At 44.8% G+C, this 17,854-nt stretch overlaps 1 protein-coding gene across 5 annotated transcripts in view; it reads left to right on the top strand.

Annotated features, from left to right (window-relative positions):
• RNFT2 (ring finger protein, transmembrane 2) overlaps nt 1–17,854 on the top strand; it is a 253,869-nt gene that overhangs the window by 3,688 nt on the left and 232,327 nt on the right. For 2 of the 5 annotated variants that reach the window (XM_069214511.1, XM_069214508.1), the window contains exon 2: nt 1,496–1,534. The exons of the other annotated variants lie outside the window; for them this stretch is intronic. The gene's annotated coding sequence lies outside the window, so the exon portion shown is untranslated. The remainder of the gene's footprint in view (nt 1–1,495; nt 1,535–17,854) is intronic. 5 annotated transcript variants of the gene reach the window in all.

Raw genomic sequence — 17,854 nt, 5'->3', positions numbered from 1 at the left:
AATCCCCTACACCTTTTTTTCTATACACATTTTTGTGAAGTTCTGTTTTTGAAAATCATCACCGTCTACATTGCTGTATTTTTACTGGTCACTTCTGCATGTATTTCCTTTCACCTCCATCTCTTCACCATCATATTCTCTCTCTCTCTCTATCTTTTTTTTCTTTTTGTTTTTTTTATATATATATATATATATGTATATATATATATATATATATATACGCCACCCCTCACACAACTTCCCATAAAATTGTAATTACAATTGGAAATATGTGACCATCGCTGTGTGTATCTGCAGAGGTCAAGGATTGGGTGAGCATTAAATCTGAGTCTTGCAATTTCCATTGAGGAATTTCTGAGAGAGTCCAATGATTGTATTGATCCAAGAGGGACTTTGAGGAAAGTTACCTCACAACTGCTCGTGAACGTTAGTTTCTTCCTCACTATTTGTTATTCAGCAAGAATGTGGTCCAACTCCAGTACATTTTAACACCACACCAACCGACAAATGCAGATACACTGTCTGAGGGGAGATAAATATTACCTACATGTCTGCTTAGTCCCCAAACATAACAGGACCTTCACCAAAAAAGCTAAACGGACAGGGATTTGAAAAGTTAAAGTGCCGCTGTTACTATCTGTATTAATGTAGCACCACTCCCAACCCAGCATACAGTGAACTGCACAATACACAAATTGATCAATTTCATCATATGCTAAAACACTTGCACTCATAACTCATCAAGCATCATACAGTCATTCTTCACAACCCCATGTTTCATCCAACAACCACTGTCAACATAAACACAAGTATATGCCCACGTACTCCAATTAGAAAAAATGCAAAACCATATTCATATGTAATTCTCACCAACATGCATTCATAAACACTATCAAATGCCCACCCACCCACAATCATAAGCCCACCCATCACCCCCATAATTCACCAACCCACTGACCATCATTCGTCCAATGCTGTTTAGTGTTGATAACAAAATAACAACCATTATATGGCCTTTCACAATATTATACCCTAGTACATAAATCCATTATATATCTGCACAATCACCAATATATGTACACACAATACCCACTGAGACAACATAGCAACATTCATACTCCCACCAACTTACATTCATACATACACAATCAGATGCCTCTGCACACACCCCATAAACCCACAGATACCATAAAGTAGCACAGAAGGTCTATATGCCTACTGCAAGGATCACAACTGTATTATATGTGAATAGCTGACTGGATTAGTAAAGCCAGCCATTACCTGTGCTATAATACAAATGAAATGTATGTGCGAGTGGGGCTATAGAAAGATGAAATGCACTTTTGCTCAGTGTTAGTGAGGGAATCGGAGGAGGAAGTAATGGGAGTGGGAGAACCAATAATGATTGTTGGTCTAGGCGCTAGAGGCGCTAAAGACTGTGACAATTGGTATGTGACAAAGTGAAGTAATAGTGTCTCTTTTTTGTTTATTTGAGTCTCTTGAGAGAACAGGCTGATTGAGGGAAGAAGTGAAGGTAAGATGACCTCTACTTTTGCAGATATCACACACACACACGCCAGTAACTGGAAATGAGGGGGCATGCCCATACCATGTGATAGAAGTCTTCTGGAGCATGGGGACTCTGAAAAATGTCGGATTGGGGAGGAGACATGGCTGATATAGGTGATTAGAGGTGAGATAGGCGCAGTAAGGGTAGTATATTTGTACTAATCTTAATTTAGATGACGTGGTTATGATGTGAGTGCCCATCTTAGTGTCCCGCCATTCTTCCTCCTCTAAGGGTTCCCCCCCCCTTCCTCCCGTTGGGTTTACAGCAGCACAGACTTGTCTGGGGCGTTAATGACAAGCAATAGAGTTGGGAGATCTTCCCTTTTAGCAGAACACCCATCAATAGCCTGGCCTCTAAGGGACTGTGTTCGGAGAGTTCTGTGTCCGGAGTGATGTGCACCCTCAGTGCGTGTCTCAATTGAAGATATTTATGGAACTGCGTGGACAACAGAGCGTAAGTCGATTGAAGCTCCTGAAAGGACTGCTTACGGCCTCTGCACCAGATGTCCTCTAACAGGGAGATACTTATCAAGTCCCAATGGGGAAAGCCTTCTAGGCAGTCTGTCTCACGCAACCATGCCCCTCCACAAGAGGGGGAGAGGGGTGTCAGCCCGCTAATCGAAGCACCGCATGCCGGCAGAGAAGGACCACCCTTTTTTTCCCTTGGGGAGTGCTCAGGGAATGGGGGTGCTGTAAAGCATCCCCAGCAAGTCCTCATAATCTTAATGGGCCCAGCTGCATTTGTTAACTTACACCATTGTCTGCACTATAAAGGCCAGGAACCTGATCGACGTTCCAGAGATTAGAACAATCCACCTTTTGTGATATACATGTTGCAATTACAGCAAACGTCTGTGCACTCACAATCACCCAGCCATGCCACAAGATGCACAGTAGCTAGCCTAACAAGAGTCAAATACTTTCACATATGCCATTTTCTTTGCCTCATTTATGCCAATTGTACATAGACATTGTAAAAACACCACTGTCCTGATCAACACTAATCTTTTGTAACATTGAGCAGATGGTATGCTGCACTACTTAAGCAGCTAAGTTTTGCAGTGTGGATGGTAAAAAAGCAATACAAGTACCCTTGCTATTTTGACCGGAGAAGCATCAGTGTGGGAACCAGGGAATTTTAATCTTGGTTAGGGTGACCAGTTGTAATCTTGTTGCTCACTTGTTTATCCTACATTCTCTGCTCTAGACTCTCTCTGCTGGCTGTCTGTCTCAAATTTCAAAGAACATGGAATGCTCCATGTCTGCCACCAAATGTTTACCCAAAAAGTCCCAAAGAACCCCATACTACAGCCCTCTGTGGCTTACGGATTCTCGCTGTCTAGTCCAGTTCCGTTAGCTTTCTAAAAGACATGCTATTCCTCTGTAGACAGCAAGAGAACTCTCATCCTTCCCACTACTTAAAGAGATCTTGGTCACAGGAGGCTCTGGTGTATAAGACCTGTTACCCAAGACAGCTCCTGAAAGCCTCTGAGACGTGAGTGCTGTAACTGAGTTTGCTTTCACTAGTGTAGACTAGGACCTTTCATCCGGGCTCTGCATCCACCACAGCTCAATAATGGAACTTGGCTGCTTTTCATTTAGGCTGACTAGATGAGCAGCAAAGAGCTGCTGCAGCTCTAACTGACAGGCCCCTGTAAAAAGCAATTGAAATGAAATGACATTCATGTGCTTGATATAAATCTGCTCATTTTCTTTTGTGAAAACGTTTTATGGCGTGACCCACTCAAAAAACCAATATTGAAAAATGATTTCATATATTTATAAAACAATTGTGTTGTGCAACCTCAAACTCAGACTACTTGAAGTTTCTACAAATTGTCCTTTATTTGGAAATAGAATGAAAGGGTGGAAATGTTGAATTTCAGCAGGATTTGTGTTCATTAAAAACACGAGTGTGTGTTTCTCTATCTCTTTAGCTTCCCCAGGTGATGCCACACTTGCTGTGTATTGGAAACATGATTTTAGGAGGTTCATTTAGAGGAGGGCAGAAATAGGACTTCTGTCACCATGGTGGCTATCTTTAAATAAAGTAGATCTTCCTCCGTTACACTGGCAGATCGAATGTCCTCCCAGAAGAAGTTTAAAATCAAATACTAAATCTTTCTCCACCCCTGGACCATCACTGTGATTCAGTGAGCACATGATATTTTGTACTACCACCGAAAATGTGGGTACACACTTTTACAACTGACCAGAGGCTACAGCATGCACCACATCCAGGTTATTCTTTTATTCTCAAAGGATGCAATTGTAGGGGGAGGGTTGGATTCTTTGGAAGTAGTTTATGATATAGGGTACTATTTGTTATCAGTCCAGGTAATCACTACACTCACTCTTTTTTTAAGGGGTTTTATTTAGTCTTATGCAGTATATAATAATGTAGTTTCCTAAATCTCAGTGCAGACTCTGATGGTCTTCCTTCTTCTTCTGCTACACTTGACTTCCCCTGCTTTTTAGTTTCTCGGGCATCAGGGAGGTCTGTATTCCTCAAAGTGAATCACAACAGGAACAGCCATCAGTTTCTAGTATAGCCAAACCCTAAAGTTTCCTGTCACTATAGCACAGCAGCCTAATCCAACTAGTACATTTTCAGAAGTGATCCACTCAACAATTTCCCCTCAATGTGCCACACTCTTCCCCACCCTTGTGCCACCACTTTAACAACTGGAAGAAATGAGCAAAGGGCACTTGCCTGCAGCCATGACCCTCTTCCTGTGGGGTCATAGCAGTTTGGATCTTCACGCCGCCCGGTCTGTTCTTGACCTGCTTGGGGTCCCATGGTCTCGACCATCACTTGTGGCATCTGCTGGGATAATTCTGCTTCGTTCCGAACTTCAGGTGTTCCAGTAATCGTCACCAGGCTCACTGTAGTGTGCGCCTCCTTCCTCTGTGGCATCCGTTGTATTGCTTCCACCTCCTTCTGGACTCTTATTCAGGGGTGTGGAAATTTGTAAATAATCTGCTTGTCCATGGGACAAAATGTAACATAAATCTTCATGTCCTGTAAGACAATCAACTTGTCCCACCTATTCTCAAATCAAGTATGTGGGCTGACACAGAAACATTAATGGATTCTATTAGTCTCTCTGGCCAGTTCCTGATGTTTTTTATTCCAAAGTAGTCAAAGATGACTATGCTAGTTGAATAGTCACAAAGCTTACTGACAGGCTGGTGCTCTTGATCTGCTCAGCAGCATGGACAAAGTCATTTATGCATTAGGCAGACTCCTAACAGGAAAAGGTTTGCATACCATGCGCCTAACTTGCACCTGACTGGAGCAGAGATACTGCCAGCAAAGAAACCCATGTACTTCCAAAAAGACTGGAAGAAGCCACTCGTTTGGACTGTCTACAAATGTGTAAGAAATACAAATGTTTGTTGCAGAAGGGGATGGGTTGCCAAAGGGTTGTGGATTAGGTGGCAAAGATGTCCAACAATGGCCATGGCCAGACTTTTATAATTACCACTGACTATCCTAATTAGTTCCAATGAAATTAAATGACTATTTAATTTAATTTATTTTATGTGATAATCCTGAAAATCTAAAATGGATTAGGCCCTCCTTGGCACAAGTTGGACCCGCCTAGTCTTTTTGGCTGTTTTAGGCTCTGTAGTTTGCCAATGCTTGTTTTAACTTTTGGTTTGCAAATGGTACAGCCTTTTCAGTTTATTAGCCTCAAAGTGTAGATGTGCATTTGTAAAAAGATTCACTTTTACCTACATTTTCTTATGAGTAAATATTACCTGAGGTGTGAGAAGAGGGTGTTTCAGGGTGGGAATGCCCTGTGAAGTTTGTACACACCCACAAAATAATGCATTTGGGAGTATTCAGAATCTTCCCACAGCCCGTTCTAATCATGGCCATGGCCAAATAGTTACTCATATCACAGGTCGGACTAATTCTGTGTCTAGGGTGGCAGTGGGGGAGAAAATCCCACCTAATTTGGTGGGATTGTAGGGAAAGGTTTTCTTTCCATGTGGCTGAAGAAGAAAAAAGTTTTAAAGTGCAGCTGTGCCAAATTTACACCAGTGATCGAAGTGCAAAAGTTGGGGTAGGCGTCAATACAGGTGCAATGGCAAAGTTTCTTGTGACTCTTATTATAGGAAAAGCAGAGCATTCTTAACTCAGATTTTAGGTGTACTGGCAGAGCTGCTTGTGGTTTCCTGTACTTCAATATCAGAGTACAGGACGGAGGTGCATTGGAAGAGCTACAGTCAATATTGTCCTTCATATTTGTCAGTGCATTTTTCTGAACTCCTGACTTTTGGTTAGGCCCAGCACTTTTTGTTCAACCTGGACATGTGCATTTCATTACAAAAACCTTTCTCCATACTGGGAAAAAATGCAAGGAATTTGCTTACTTTAGCCCAGGCATCCTGTCCCATCTCTTACTAAGCAGCCCATGTGTGTGGACAAATATACCCATTTCCTGTTTTTGACTGTGAGCACAAAAGTGTTGCAGCTTTGTCTCCATTTACTATTATTTAATGTCTAGTTGCCCGTCGGACAAAATAGACATTAAATCTTGTTGCCCCAACAGAAATCGACATGTCTCGGGCGTCGGGCGATATGAATTCCCCAGCCCTGCCTGGTGTTCATTGAGTAGTCACCACACTTGCAGTCGCTCTCTCCACGTGCAGCTTCTCCCCAACTGGCTCCCGGTTGTTTTGTTTTTCATCCTTCCACATTCTTCTCTTTCCGCTGTCCACTGCTCCCATTCATCACCTCCCCTGTTTATATCAGAAAGCGTCTTTCCATTTTGCTTTGCCACAAAAACTAGTGTGCTGCCTTCCTTCTCACTCAGTCTTACACTGATGCCCATTTTGGATTCCTCGTTCAGATCTTCAGGTCCATCACAATATCACCCCTCCAGGAATGGCCATTCAGGAACAGTGTGGCAGGAGACAAAGTCCACATTTGCTTGGTGTTTCCCAGGCCGAAGAAAGGTCTGAAAGGAAAAGGGTTGTAAAGCCAAAAAAAATCTCATAATTCTGGAGTTAGTGTTTTTACTGCAAGCTAACCATACAAACGGGCATGATCAGTTAATCGGATAAAGGGGCAAATCAATAGATATTACTGTAAGGCCTCAATGGCCAAACACTCCTTTTAATTAGTTGAATAGTGGATCTCCTTGGAGAAGAGCTTATGGCTGATATATAATACAGGGTGTTCTTCATCTTCAGGATGTGGCAGGACTGCTCTTAGGCCGTGTCCTCAAGGATCCAATTGTAGGAAAAACATTCTGTGGTAGTCATGACAATAGAGAAGGGGGTCAATGCATATGGCCTGTTTCAAATGCTGGAAACTGTTGTAATGGGCTTCCGTCCAGTGAATCAAGTGTGAGGGATACTTGTTGAACAGTAGGTCAGTGAGAGGACTTGCTGTTTCTGAGAAATGAAGGATAAATAATTTGTAGTACCCCACCAATCCCAAGAAGGAGAGTATTTCCTTCTTAGTAGTGGGTTGTGGTATCTACTGTTTTGCCTCTTTTGTCAACCTGAGGTTGAATGTTTCCTGAGTGGATGGAAAACCCTAAATACTATATATGAACAGTGGCTAGTGAGCATTTTTTTGGATTAATTGTCAGCCTGGCTCGGTGTAGGGCTTCCAGGATCTGATTTAGATCTTCTAGGTGGGTCTTCCATGTGGGGCTAAAATAACAATACCTTCCAAAGACGCTGCGCCGTATGTGCAGTAAGGTTTAAGCAAAGAGTCCATGAGTCTTTGGAATGTGGCAGGAGCCCTTTGGAGTCCAAAGGGTAAGACCGTACCTTGATATAGACCTCAAGGGGTGGAGAAAGCGGTCTTATCTCTGGCTTGAGGAGCTAATGGTATTTGCCAATATACTTTTGTCATATCTATGGTGGACATTACTTGGGCCCTTCCAATCAACTTATCTACTCTGGGCATAAGATACGTTTTGAATTTTGATAGGCTATTCAACTGTCTAAAGTCAATACAAAATCTGAGGCTTTCCTACCAGGGAACACCAACCACCATTTGATGGTTTGATGATTGCTTTGAGCATGTCTTCTACTTCTTGTTTACAGCTCTCCTTGTAGCTGTGGGGTATCCTGTAAGGCTTTAGGTCTTGCCGGTAATGACAATGTTAAGGGTAATAAGAGTTATTCTTCCGGATTCCCAGAGAGAAGGGTAGGATACTTCTTACCAGCTGAAAGAGCTGTTGCTTTTGAGTTTCATCTAATATGGCCCCAATATTAATGTTGTCTACATTGTTGCCATGCTGAGTACACATAGGAATACTTGAGGGATGGGTATTAGTGATCTAACGTATGGGACAACTAGAGTTCTCTCTTCCTTGTGTGAGTTTTTTTTATATATATATATATATATATATATATATATATATATATATATTATTTTTATTTTTTTTGTAAATTAACCTGGTGTATCTGACCTCCCTGATTTTTGTGGGGAATGACTATGCAATATGTCACCAGGGTCACTTTTAAAAATATTTTATAGGGTCCCTGCCATTTGGCCAAGAGCTTAATCTTTGTGGTGAGGAGCAATATAGGAACACTATCTCCTTCTGTAAACTCTCAATACCGTGCCTTTGTCCTATGTCTGTTTTTGTTGACTTTGGGCATGACCTGAATTTGCATGAACCTGCTCCCACAGAGATGAGTTTCCTTCAGGCTAGTTGCATACTATAATACGGGTTTCCCTGTCATCCTCCTTCTCCACTTCCTGCTCTGTAGCCATATCCAGGTTGGTACAGGGTTTCACCCAAAAAGTGATTCAAATGGGCAGAATCCTGAAGATTTTTGTTCATGACAACGGATACCAAAAAGGTCCAATGGTAGCTTTCAGTCCTAATCTCTATCTGTATCTATGTGTTTCTTTAACATGGTTTTCTCTGCTTTGCGGCATTTGTGTTTTGACTTGTGGAGTTCAGTGGTGAACCATAGGGCGTTCTTGATATTGCCGGTGGTGATGTTTTTTCTGAGGGGCGCAAGAGCGTCGGCACAGGTGGTGATCCATTTGTTGAGGTTGTGTGCGGCGGTGTTGGGGGGGGGGTTGTGTCAGTTGGGAGTTCAGGCGCTCCGTGGGGATCTTGTCCCACATGCGGCAGGGGGTGGTGTGTGGGTGGTTTGTTGTAGGAGAAGTGGACGCAATGGTGGTCCGTCCATTGGAGTTTGGTGGTGTGGGTGTAGGTGACGTGTTGGCTTGAGGGGAAAATTGTGTTGAGTGTGTGTCCAGCCGAGTGGGTGGGGGCTGTAACCAGTTGTTTGAGTCCCAGGTTGGTGAGGTTGTCCAGGAGGGAGGAGGAGTTGTGGTCGTGAGGGTTTTCCGGTTGGAAGTTAAAGTTGCCGAGGAGTATGTAGTCTGTGGAGGTGAGAGCGTGCGTGCTGATGGTGTCAGTGATGGTGTCACAGAAGGGGGGTGCGTGGTCCAGGGGGTCTGTATATGAGTGTGCCTCTGAGGGTGGTGGTGTTGTTGATGTGGATGAGGAAGTGCATGTGTTCTGCGTTGTTGAGGGTGTTGAGGGTGTTGGTGGTGACCTTGATGGTGTCTCTGTGAAGGATGGCAATGCCGCCTCCAGGTTTGTTAAGGCGGTCTTTGCGTTGGAGTTTGTAGCCCTCCGGGGTGGCTGTGGCTATGTCTGGCTCGGATGTGAGGTTTGTCCCTGTTTCTGTGAGGAAGACGATGTCTGGTGAATGTGATGTGATGAAGTCCCAGAGTTCTATGGCATGTTTGTGTAGGGACCGGGTGTTTAGTAGCAGACAGCTGAGATGGTTGCGGGTGGTGTGGTTGTTGTGATGTGAGATAGTGTTTGCGGGTGTGCTTGTGGTGTTGCTGTGGGTAGAGGTGGCATTGGCGTGGGGCTTGTGCGGGTTGTGGGGTTTGTTGGTGGGTGCGGATATTGTTGTGTGGGGCTGTTGTGTTTGGTGTTGGTGTGGGGTGCGTGGGAGGTGGAGCAGGAGAATAGGCAGGTGCAGCAGGAGAAGGGGCCTTTTGTGTGTGGGGCTGGTTAGAATGCAGTTGGGGCGAGCTCCGGGGTTGAGAGAGAGGAGGGAGTGGGGGTGGTAGTGTAGTCCGGGGGGCGACCGCCATTAAGAGGGGGAGGTGGGAGGGATGGGCAGCTGGGAGGCGGGAGGCGGGTGGGAACGGGAGAGCGAATGGGGGCGGTAGGGGACGCAGGGACGCAGTGGCGGGGAATAGGCAGGAGACGGGGGAGCGCACAAGGGTCGAGATGGCCCAGAAAAGAAGATACGGTGAGGGAAAAACAGTGAAAAGGCAGTGAAAAAGGCACAAAAACCAAACGCAATGCACAGGCTAGTAAAGAGAAGCAGAAGACAGAGGGAAAGTAGATGAGGTAGGAAACAGTGGAAAACAGGAAACACAATGCACAGATTAACAGCGGAGGACAGAAGGAAAGGAGATGAGGTCAGAAACGGTGGAAACAGGAAATACAATGCACAGACTAAAGCGGAGGACATAAGGAAAGGAGATGGGGTCAGAAACAGTGGAAAACAGGAGACACAGTGCACAGACTAGTAAAACTTACCAGCGTAAACTGGACACCGCCTCGAACACGCGATCGGTCGCGTGGGCAGGGTTCGGGGATGAGCGGCACAGCAAGGTTTTGCTGTCGGCGCAGGGGAGCGAGCTCCAGCCAAAAAAGGTCAGGGTAAATCAAAAGCACGCTGCTGCTCGTCACCCCATTCAAACTCATGTTTCTTTCTTGTCACTTTTTACAGAGGGGCCAAAATCTGACTCAAATGAGGAATGTGCTGTCTCCAAAAACCAAACAATCCAATGAATTTCTGTGTCTCCTGCTTAGTGCGGGGTGTGGCAAACTCAATAATCTTTTGCTTTGCTTGCGGTGACACCTCTGTGTCCCTGATTCCACTGAATGCCTAGAAACTCTACATTTTTAGATGGTCCTTATGTCTTATCTGTGTTAATCATCCACCCCTTACTCTGCAAGAGTTCCACTACTCTCTCCAACTGAATCTGCTCCTGTTCTTCTGTCTCTCCCTGAATCATCACATCATCAATGTAATGGGTCAGTTGCACACCCGAAATAACAGACATTTCATCCAGGTGCTCTGCCACCAGCCGGTGACAGATAGTAGGGCTATGTAAATACCCTTGGGGTAAAGATTGCATCTTAAATTTTCTACCAGCATGGGAGAACGAAAATTGCTCTTGACATTCTGAAGCCAATGGTATTGAAAAGAACGCATTGGCGATATCGATTGTAGCGTACCCTGTCCCTGCATGTTTCTGTATCTGTTCAATCAAAGTGATGGTGTCTGGGATCACGGCTGTCAAAGGAGGTGTATATTTAATCAGCTCGCGGTAATCAACTGTCATTCTGTACCACCCATCAGGTTTGCACACAGGCCATAGAGGATAGTTCCATTCAGTGTTAGTTGGAGCTATTACACCAGCCTCAAGCATGTCGTTTATGGTTTCACTTATTTCATCATGCCCTCCAGGAATGCAGTACTGTTTCAAATGAATAACCTTAGTTGCTAAGGGCACCTTCACTGGGGGAATTTTTAAATGACCCACTTTCATGGCAGCCACTGAAATGTATCTTTTTATTCCAGCAACCATCATCCAAATACAGAGTCATTCCTTTTAAAATGTCAATTCCAAGTATATATTTTAAAAGAGGCACAATCATCACAGTATAGGCTCTTTTTGCTGTTTTCCCTATTTTCATTTTTACTGTGCTTTGTACAGTGGGGGTCTGCCTCCCCCTTCCCCCCCCCCCAAGCCTGTGACGGTGTAATGCAGTCCGTTAAACCTCTTAGGGTTCCCATAAATCAAAGAGGCCTCCGCTCCAGTGTCAACAAGGCTCGAACTTTTTGTGTATTTCTAAATCAACATGTGGTCTGTTATCTTGACGAGCCCAACGTTGTACCAGAGTTTGGCCAATTTCCTAGTCTGATTTAAACCTGTCAACTTTTGCCCAAGTGAGATCTGGATATATGCTTTCATATTTGCGAGCAGGCTCGCCCCTGTCTCTGTTCTCAGAGGTTAACCAGTCAGTGTCCAGGTTTTCCTCACTCTCTCATGAGGAAATATTTTTCTCCCTTTCTTTTCCTTCCCTTGATATCTGTGACTGACTCTGTGTTTCACGCTTGTTATCTTGCTTACTTATCTTTCTGCTGCCTTCCTTTCGAACTAGGCCCCGTTTACAGTACATTTCCCACAAGCTTTTGGTATATATCCCATTAATCTGTTCTTTTTTTTACACCATCTTTAAGTAGCGCTGTCAACATGTATTTTCTGGACACTCAGTTATCTGTGCGACCCTCAGACCTTGAAGATCTCAGGTTTATCCCAAATTCCTAACTGACCTAACTCTCTGACCGCTTCTAGCACATCTTTTAAAGCCTGCCCTGTCTGGATGATTGATAAAGTCATAATTACTTACTTATAGGCAAATTATTCTATTTCTTATTGGCACAGTAAGCTGTACATCTAACAATTGGTGTGCAGTGCCCAGGAAAATAGCAGATTTCATTGCCTCTTCCTTAATTCTCTGCATTGCATCACGTAATGTATACCATGGTTCCTCATTAAGAGGCCACTCTGCATCAGTGGGGTATTTTAAATTGCATCCCTCAACCACTAGTTGTAACAAAGTAGTCTGGTGGTCCTTGAAAACCCCTGAACTGTTCCTGTATTACTGGATCAGAACTTAAAGTTCAGAACTTGCCAGAGTCCCCAAAATCTAACATAACACCAGAAGCACCAGTTTCAAACAGCCTCACAACCCAAGCAAGCAGGGACTCCCCTGATCTCTGTTTAAAGCGATCCATTATGTCATTTAATTCTTGCTGAGTGCAATCTTCTAAAGCTTGTAATGCAACTCCTGCTGGATCTTGTGGTGAGTGTTGCAGTTTTTGTCTAAAAATAGGTTGCACATACACCACATTCTTCATGTAGATTCCCCTGTCCCCCACCTTTTTCACTCTCCTCTCCAATACAGTTTGATGACTCACTGCCTGTCCAAATACCATCCGTCGAAGACGAATCTGGGCCCCAATCCAAACCAGCATTAGCAATGACTAAATGAACTTTCTTCTGATTTATCCATCCTTTACGTTTACTGTATCTGTTTTGTGCTATTTTGATCACAGCTCATTCTGCAATGGTTTGATATGTCTGCCTTATCTTGTAATAATGTATTTTGGCAAGACAATATATTAACACTATTCTTTGAATCCACAAGCTGCTTTTCCAACTGCTCATTTACTTTTTCTAACTGCTTATATTTACCATTCATTTTTCTGTAGGCAGACAAAAGTATCTACCCTCGTCTGACAAGAACTGAAAGATCATTCCCTTCAATCGGTACTTTCCCAAAGCAGGTCAAAACATCAACTGGTTCCGCTTCATTCAAAAAATCATCCCAGCTTTCTGACAAACCAGCTGAATGTGAAAATTCACTAGCTAACTCATCATAAGGTGCACAGCACCAACCAGAAATTTGAGAAACATTATTTTCACACACGTTTTTATAAGTAGATGCTTCAGTTTTCCTGGCAAAAATATTTTCACTTTTAAATGTACACTTTTGACCTACAAACCCTTCCCTTGCCAACTCACGCCAAAATGTTTTGCTTTACTTTCGACTGAGCCAAGATATACACACTGAAAGGAGTCGAAAAGATTCTCTGGAATGCACTTCTTAATCTGAAGAAGACATTTATTATAGCTTTTTGCAAGCTTCGTGAAGGACAGTTTGATTATTAAAAAGAGTACTTCCAAAATGTGCAACAACAGCGTGAGACTATGTATAAATAGTCTTCAATCTATAAACAGCAAATATATACATGCAAGAATACAAGCACTTATATATTGATATATAGATATATATTCATATGCAATGCAAAGCAAATAATTAATAAAAATTCATCACCGTAGTAGGGCCTGCCAGACGCTTCATCTTTCTCATGCCAGCAAGAAGACGACTCCTGTTCAACTGCGAGAAAGAGATCCTCACCCTCACGGGAAAAAGTCAGGCATTAGACATCCAATCCTGACCGAGGTCTCAAAATTCATCGCTACTGAGCAGAGCCATCTTTTTATATCTTGAACAATCACCAGAGCACTTTCTAGAAAGCCCTCTCTCTCATAGGGGAATTATTAAAAAATGCTGGCTTGTCTAGGTAAACCTTGACAGGAATATGTCGGAAGCTGGCCATCGTTCCGAGACACGCCTTTCAAGGTCAAACTGTTCTCTTGCCTATGATAACTAGCTTGTAACAGCCTTATCGTACTAACTGCTCACCTCCTACATGTTGTGTACCAGCCCTGGCTCTTCGGTGAGAAGAAAAACACCTAGAAGTAGAAAAACACATCATATAACTGTAGGAAAGTACCATCTTGCCTGGCATGTTACCCCCATTTTTCACTGTATATATGTTGTTTTAGTTGTATGTGTCACTGGGACCCTGGTATCCAGGGCCCCAGTGCTCATAAGTGTGCCTGAATGTGTTACCTGTGTAGTGACTAACTGTCTCACTGAGGCTCTGCTAACCAGAACCTCAGTGGTTATGCTCTCTCATTTCTTTCAAATTGTCACTAACAGGCTAGTGACCAATTTTACCAATTTACATTGGCTTACTGGAACACCCTTATAATTCCCTAGCATATGGTACTAAGGTACCCAGGGTATTGGGGTTCCAGGAGATCCCTATGGGCTGCAGCATTTCTTTTGCCACCCATAGGGAGCTCTGACAATTCTTACACAGGCCTGCCACTGCAGCCTGAGTGAAATAACGTCCACGTTATTTCACAGCCATTTTACACTGCACTTAAGTAACTTATAAGTCACCTATATGTCTAACCTTTACCTGGTAAAGGTTAGGTGCAAAGTTAGTGTGAGGGCACCCTGGCACTAGCCAAGGTGCCCCCACATTGTTCAGGGCAAATTCCCCTGACTTTGTGAGTGCTGGGACACCATTACACGCGTGCACTACATATAGGTCACTACCTAGATGTAGCTTCACAATGGTAACTCCGAATATGGCCACGTAACATGTCTATGATCATGGAATTGCCCCCTCTATGCCATCCTGGCATAGTTGGCACAATCCCATGATCCCAGTGGTCTGTAGCACAGACCCTGGTACTGCCAAACTGCCTTTCCTGGGGTTTCACTGCAGCTGCTGCTGCTGCCAACCCCTCAGACAGGTTTCTGCCCTCCTGGGGTCAAGCCAGGCTTGTCCCAGGATGGCAGAACAAAGGACTTCCTCTGAGAGAGGGTGTTACACCCTCTCCCTTTGGAAAATGGTGTGAAGGCAGGGGAGGAGTAGCCTCCCCCAGCCTCTGGAAATGCTTTCTTGGGCACAGATGTGCCCAATTCTGCATAAGCCAGTCTACACCGGTTCAGGGGACCCCTTAGCCCTGCTCTGGTGCGAAACTGGACAAACGAAAGGGGAGTGACCACTCCCCTGGCCTGCACCTCCCCTGGGAGGTGTCCAGAGCTCCTCCAGTGTGCTCCAGACCTCTGCCATCTTGGAAACAGAGGTGCTGCTGGCACACTGGACTGCTCTGAGTGGCCAGTGCCACCAGGTGACGTCAGAGACTCCTTCTGATAGGCTCCTTCAGGTGTTGCTAGCCTATCCTCTCTCCTAGGTAGCCAAACCCTCTTTTCTGGCTATTTAGGGTCTCTGTCTCTGGGGAAACTTGAGATAACGAATGCAAGAGCTCATCAGAGTTCCTCTGCATCTCTCTCTTCACCTTCTGCCAAGGAATCGACTGCTGACCGCGCTGGAAGCCTGCAAAACTGCAACAAAGTAGCTAAGACGACTACTGCAACTCTGTAACGCTGATCCTGCCGCATTCTCGACTGTTTTCCTGGTGGTGCATGCTGTGGGGGTAGTCTGTCTCCTCTCTGCACTAGAAGCTCCGAAGAAATCTCCAGTGGGTCGACGGAATCTTCCCCCTGCAACCGCAGGCACCAAAAAGCTGCATTACCGGTCCCTTGGGTCTCCTCTCAGCACGACGAGCGAGGTCCCTCGAATCCAGCAACTCTGTCCAAGTGACTCCCACAGTCCAGTGGCTCTTCAGTCCAAGTTTGGTGGAGGTAAGTCCTTGCCTCCCCACGCCAGACTGCATTGCTGGGAACCGCGACTTTTGCAGCTACTCCGGCCCCTGTGCACTTCCGGCGGAAATCCTTTGTGCACAGCCAAGCCTGGGTCCACGGCACTCTAACCTGCATTGCACGACTTTCTAAGTTGGTCTCCGGCGACGTGGGACTCCTTTGTGTAACTTCGGGTGAGCACTGTTTCACGCATCCTCGTAGTGCCTGTTTCGGGCACTTCTCCGGGTGCTACCTGCTGCTGAGAGGGCTCCTTGTCTTGCTCGACGTCCCCTCTCTCTCCTGACGCAATTTGCGACATCCTGGTCCCTCCTGGGCCATAGCAGCATCCAAAAACGCTTACCGCACGATTTGCAGCTAGCAAGGCTTGTTGGCGGTCTTTCGGCGGGAAAACACTTCTGCACGACTCTCCACGGCGAGAGGGATCCGTCCACCAAAGGGGAAGTCTCTAGCCCTTTTCGTTCCTGCAGAAACCTCAGCTTCTTCTGTCCAGTAGAAGCTTCTTTGCACCCACAGCTGGCATTTCCTGGGCATCTGCTCATCTCCGACTTGCTTGTGACTTTTGGACTTGGTCCCCTTGTTCCACAGGTACCCTAGATTGGAAATCCATCGTTGTTGCATTGTTGGTTTGTGTCTTTCCTGCATTATTCCCCTATCACAACTTCTTTGTCCTTTGGGGAACTTTAGTGCACTTTGCACTCACTTTTCAGGCATGTTTGCACGTAAAAATGCTTTAACGTGGAGGCAAAGCTAAGCTGAACGCAAAATGGAGTCTAGACTGAATACAACAGAGTCTGTAACCAGTGACTACTAAAGTGACAATAGGCAGCTAAGCCAGGTGCAAAGCAGTGTGGCACGACATCAGTGGTCAATACTCAAATAACATTACAACAGGCTAATTCAATGGGCATCAGATTTGGATGTGGCGGACTCCGTTAGTCATGCATAATTCTTCCAAAAACTGCTCCAAGAAACTCCTTTGGTTACTTCTATCACACTAGCAGTAACCACCGGTTGCCTAAGTCCTGATAGTATAGTGCCCTAGGATCGTCCCCAGTGGATCATTTTTCCTTCTCAACCCATGCACATACCTGGTAATATTCAGGTTCACATCCCAATCTCTTTAGAATAGTCTTTTTAATATTCGCACTGGCGGTGGTTCCTGTGGGATTGGCCGCGTGATCGATGGCTTGTAGTTCTCCAAACAATAATGGTCCAGTACTGGCCCGTCGCTCTGGGAGCCATGCTGCTGTTGGGTCTACCCTCTCAATGTTAATGAAGAAATAATCGGGGCCATCTCCTTCCTGGTATTTCTGCAAAACAGTACCAGGTACATTGGATGTAGCTGTGCACTGGTTACAACATCAGTTAACCCTGTGATAGCTGTGTCTTAAACTTGCTGGTTACTGGTTAGCAATGTGGCTTGGTATTTTAACACTGCCTGTAAAGTTTTGTGATCTTGCTGGGCTACCTGTACTTGTTGTTCTGCGACCAGTTGGAGATGTTGTTGCACCTTGGCCATTTCAGTACTCATCTCTTTTAGTGAGACGGGTTGTGTCATGATTACAGACACTCAATCCCACTTCTAACCCCACTTGTTATCAGTCCAGTGAATAACCACACTCACACTGATGATCTTTTAAGCTTTTTTATGTAGTCTTATGCGGTACGCAATAACGCAGTTCCATAAATCTCAATATGGACTCAAATGGTCTTCTTTCTTCTGCTACAATGGTTTCCTCTTGAGTTTCCCATTTGTTTTCTAGAGATTCGGGCATCAGGGAAATCTGTATTTCTTAAAGTGAACCTCAATTGGGGCAACCAGTCAGTCTCTAGTATAGCCAAACCCTAGACTTTCCTATCACTGTGCCACCGTAACCTAATCCAATGTGTACGTTTTCAAATGTGACCCACTCACCAATATCCCCACCCTTCCGCCACCACTTTAATATCTGGAAGAAATAAGCAAAGCGCATTTGTCTGCATCCACAACCTTCTTCCTGCACGGTTGTGGCAGTTGGGTTCTTCCTGCCTTTCTCCCTGCGACTACCCAATCTGTTGATCTGCTCAGGGTCACCAGGGTCTCTACCATCACTTGTGATGTCGGCTAGGATAATTCCATTTCATTCCTAACTCCCAGAGTCCCAGGAATCGTCACTAGGCTCATT

The sequence above is a fragment of the Pleurodeles waltl genome, chromosome 11 (assembly GCF_031143425.1).
Source record: "Pleurodeles waltl isolate 20211129_DDA chromosome 11, aPleWal1.hap1.20221129, whole genome shotgun sequence".
NCBI classification, from domain to species: domain Eukaryota; kingdom Metazoa; phylum Chordata; class Amphibia; order Caudata; family Salamandridae; genus Pleurodeles; species Pleurodeles waltl.
The sequence above is the reverse complement of the archived record's forward strand: the minus strand, read 5'-3'. Positions and strand labels throughout refer to the sequence as shown.